General features: G+C 37.6%; 1 non-coding gene across 1 annotated transcript; it reads left to right on the forward strand.

The window, feature by feature from the left end:
• The first annotated feature begins 1,225 nt into the window (after nt 1-1,225).
• LOC141662708 (small nucleolar RNA R71) lies at nt 1,226-1,332 on the forward strand. The gene has a single exon (XR_012550808.1). It is a non-coding gene; the product is annotated as a small nucleolar RNA R71 (small nucleolar RNA).
• Nucleotides 1,333-5,170: the final 3,838 nt, after the last annotated feature.

Genomic DNA, 5,170 nt, shown 5'->3' on the forward strand with positions numbered 1-5,170 from the left:
GGCATTTGTCAAAACACGACTTGCCAATGGTGCAAGGAATGGTGAAAATACCTGGATCTTTAAGCTTTGGAGGTAATTTTTGTTGCAGCACAGCACTGCACTCTTCCGTTAGAGCAACGGTCTCAAGATCATCCAGTTTCACCTTCCTTGCAAGAATACACTTCATAAATTTCGCTTAACTAGGCATTTGCTCCGGAGCCTCGGCGAAAGGTATATTGATGTGGAGTTTCTTGAACACCTCCAGAACTTACCGAACTGCTTATCCAGCTTTTGTTGTTGCAATCTCTTAGGGAAAGGTGGTGGAGGATAGAGCTGTTTCTCCCCTATATTACCCTCAGGAAGAGTGTGTTCAACAGTAGTCTTCCTTGGTTTCGCCGCTTTCTCCTTTTGCTTCTCTTCTTCATCACCAACTTCAGCTTCTCCTTCTTTTGCTTTTCCAGCATCAGCAACTTTTCCAGACCTTAAGGTAATAGCCTTGACTTGCTCTTTAGCTTCCTTTCTGCCTGGCACTTCAGTATCACTGGGAAGTGTGCCAGGTTGACGATTGAGCACTGCATTGGCTATTTGACCGATTTGATTTTCCAAGGTCTTGATAGAAACAGCCTGACTTTTGCACAACAGCTTAAGTTCCTCGAAAACAGCACTAGAAGGTAGAGTTGCACCTCCTTGTTAAGGATATGATTGCCTTTGAGCATAATATTGTGGTTACTGGAATCCAGGTGGATTAAACTATTTACTTACGCCTTGCTGATATGGTTGCTGAATAGCATTCTGATTATTGCTCCAGCTGAAATTGGGATGATTTCTGTTGTTTGGATGATAGGTAGCTGGCACAGGCTGCTGCGGTCACTGATAATTGTTCACATACTGAACAGATTCATTGACAAGAGAATACTGATCTGTAGCATGAGAACCTGCACAAATCTCACAGACCATAGCTATCTGATTGACTCCATAGGTGGCTAAAGAATCGACCTTCATAGACAGCGCTTGGAGCTGCACTGCAATAGTTGTAGCTGTATCAACTTCCAGAATACCTGCTACCTTCCCAGGCATCATCCTTTGAGTTGGGTTTTGATGCTCATTTGCAGCCATAGTTTCAATAAGATTATAAGCCTCAGTATAGCTTTTGGCCCACAAGGCGCCTCCAGCTGCTGCATCGAGCATGGGCCGAGATTGGGCCCCCAAACCATCATGGAAACCAGTGATCACCATCCAATCAGGCATACCATGATGTGGACACTTTGTCAACATCTCCTTATAGCGCTCCCAAGCTTCGCACATGGATTCTGTAGGCTGCTGAGCAAACTGAGTAAGAGCACTTCTTATAGCCGCAGTTTTTGCCATTGGATAGAACTTTACCAGAAACTTTTGCCCAAGATCTTGCCAAGTTGTGATGGACCCAGCTGGTTCAGAATGTAACCAGTCCTTAGCTTTATCCCTTAGAGAGAATGGGAAAAGCCTCAGCTTGATAGCCTCATCAGTCACACCATTATATTTGAAAGTACTACAGATCTTGACAAAATTCCTGATGTGCATGTTGGGGTCTTCAGTAGCAGCACCTCCGAAAGAAACTAAATTCTGCACCATCTAAATAGTGCCCGGCTTGATTTCAAAAGTGTTAGCCTGAATAGCCGGATGAAGGATGCTCGACTGAATGTCATCAATTTTAGGCCGAGAAAAGTCCATAAGAGCTGGATATGCCAGAACTATACGATCACCCATGATTACTGGTTCTTTCTGCTCACTTTCTGTATCTGAATCTTCAAAATCTATCTTCTCCGGAATACCAATAACTTCGTCTGTCTCCTCAACCGTATCTAAAGTCCTCTTGTGAGTACGAGAACGTATTTGCATAAACGCTCGCTAAAGTACCTGAAACACAACCGGAAATAATTAGTAACACGTCTTAATCAATGAGTCCTAATGACCACTGATGGTAAGTACATAAACTAAACAAATACGCCGAGTCCCCGGCAGCGGCGCCAAAAACTTGTTAGGGCGGAAAACACGCGCTAATAATACACGCAAGTATACGCGTTCGCAAGTAATATAGAATACTTTCTAGTTCGTTCCCACAGAGACTCGGACTAATTATGCTCAATTAAGACTCATTCACCAATATATGATTAATTCTCAATGTCAAGACACTAACACATAGAATTAATTAACTAATTATTAACTACAATTAACTACGAGAAATAAACACTTAATTGATAATTGAATTAACAATATTAAACACACATGAGATCACAACTTCATTACTACTTCCTTCAATAATTATTATTATTACCCTTAGCATGTAACGGTGATGATATTAATCGAACAACACGAAACTGATAAAAGCCAACTTTTGTTGTACTAATACCATTCTACCAAACATCCACAATTAAGATAGAAGTTAAGTAGACATCAATTATGTTGAGACCCTATATGTCTACAGAATTTGATAACATAACGATTTAAGCACAAGTTATTCCTTATGATTACACAGGGCAAGTAAAACGGTTAGAGTTACCCACTAATCATGCATACACATACATGAAACTATGCTAGCATGGCAAGTTCTAAACCTCAAGATCCATTGTCGCTTCACAAGAGATTAACACCCTATCCTATATGTTCGCGACGCACATAAGACGAATAAGCACAACCAATACTAGATATCATACAATCATCACACACTAAGGTATTAAACAACTAACTAAAGAATTCCATAGTAAATCCGTTATGACCCCATGATCACGATTAGCCCATGATTGAAATCATCGTCACCATGGGTTCATATGAAAACATGATAATAACACACGAGAATAACTAAATAAACTACTTATATTAAACCAGAGTACGTCACAAGAGTAAATAGGTTCAAAGTAAAGAAAACTAGCATCCATTGTTACAACGAATAAAAGAATCACAAGAAAAATATACTTCCTTTTCGTTGCGATATGCTAAAATGCTCTTCTTCCTTATCTCCTCGCTCCTCGATTGATACTACGATTCAACACACGTGAAACGTCTCTGAAAACTACTTATATAAAAGCCCCACAAAACCCAGTTGTCTTAGAAGTTGGAAGCTCAACAGAATTAGGAGTCTAAAAGTTAGTATCTTTTTTACGCCCCTGAGCGGCCGCTCAGCAATCCTGAGCGGGCGCCCACCTTCCTGAGCGGTCGCTCAGCATAGAATAGAAAAACACATCAAATACATAAAATACTTGATTTCAAGACATCAATTCAAGCTATTACAAGACGTTCTAAGTGGTATGAAATGCCACTTATCACTTGCTTGTCCACTTTCCTTTCCCATTTGCATTCCATGTGTAATTCTTCAATATGGACGTAATTCATGCCTTTATCGTGTTATTTTTAGCAGTTCTAAACATGCTTAGGAAACTCAGTGAATGTTCTATTTATCTCATTCCTTTTGTTCTTAACAAACTAAGAATAGAAGTTGTTCAAAAATTGTTTGATCAAATCAAGCTGAGTCTCTAGACTATTCTTGAAACCCAAAATATCAAGGTACATATACCTATCATCTTTAGAACATGTGGTCCAACCGGATATCATTCTCCCATTAATGCAAAAATATGGTGCCTTATTATTTTCAAATCATTCCGACGAGCTTATCCTTCAAACATCTTTTGAAGGTGCTCAATAATATCATAAGCATCGTTATGCTCTTGTTGCTTCTAAAGCTCAGCACTCATAATTACAAGCATTAGACATGAAACATCAGTTGCATAATTAATTTGCTTCTAGTAAGCATTTTGTTATGCACATGTTCCATTCTCAGCTAGAAGAAATAAGGGAGGGGTTTGAGGGACATCCTTGAACCCGAGGACAATCCTCAAGTTCCCATGTCAATCAAGGAAATTATTTCATGCCAGCTTGTCCTTTTCAAGGCCTATTACATAGAAAAGTTATTTGTGTTATTTGTTATTTGATATCTACAATATTAAAGTGCATAAAATGACTTAGTCTACAGATGATCATTAAGTTATGTTCAAGTGATTATTCATTATATATTCACAATATATATCTCCCACTATTTTTATCAAATCAATAGCCCTTACTATTAATTCGGAAAAAATATCTTCTGTTAGGTCACACAATACTGTAGAAGGGGGTTGAATACAGTGTTAATACAATCAAATCGATTTAACACAAGTATGTAACAAAGATCAAGTATATTGAATAAACTCTGTTACAATATGAACTGTTGTTCTCTCTCAGTGATGAACAAATATCACTAAGAGCTGCTAGGTTACAATGTATAATCTTCTCGATAATGATAACACATATAGCGTAAACCCTAAGTCTGTGTTTATATAGTACACAGTTACAAGATAACTTGTAATTGATATGGAATATCCTAAAATATATCAATCAGATATCTTCTACAAGTCTTCCAATCTTCTAACTCTTTCCATGCATATCTTCTTTTGTTTTAGTCTTGATCTTCTACTGTAAATCAGCTTCCTTCCTTATATGAAAGTCTTCCCGCAGTTAAGTTCTGATATGACCTTAAGTTATGATATTAAGTTCTGACTTCGAGTAAGTCCTGATTTTAGTAAGTCCTGATATGTCCTGTTTGTTAAGTTCTAAAAACTAAACATGAATCATATTAGACATGACATCTGAAATGTATCTAACAATCTCCCCCAACTTGTAAACTAAGCAAAATATACAAGTTAATAGATTTGATGATGCCAAAAACATTTAAGTACAAATACAATAAGAGTTTACCTAGATAACTAACAACCACTTACAGTCCTTGAAGCTTTTACCAATCTCACTGAGTCAATCTGAATCCATAATGATTCTTGACAAAGCTTGATATCAGCTTTTCTTCTTTAATCCTCGGGACTTGAGAGAGTGTAGTCTTGACTTGCTTCATCTCTTCATTCTGACTTCCAATCTGGTAGATTGCATTCTTTAAAGCAGAGATATGGTTTCTTTCTAAACCATCATTCAGTCTTATTACCCTAGGATGAGAAGAATATTCATTGTAGCACAGATATTTCTCATTCAATAACACTTCAAGCTTAGCAGAATCCTTCTACATTGGAGTTTCACTTCCATAATCTTCAACAATATTAGGAATGAATTTTGTAACTCTTGAACCATAAATTCTTGCTTTATCTCTGATGGTCTTCAATATGAAATTTGA

Source organism: Apium graveolens, chromosome 5 (assembly GCF_009905375.1).
Source record: "Apium graveolens cultivar Ventura chromosome 5, ASM990537v1, whole genome shotgun sequence".
Classification (NCBI taxonomy): Eukaryota; Viridiplantae; Streptophyta; class Magnoliopsida; order Apiales; family Apiaceae; genus Apium; species Apium graveolens.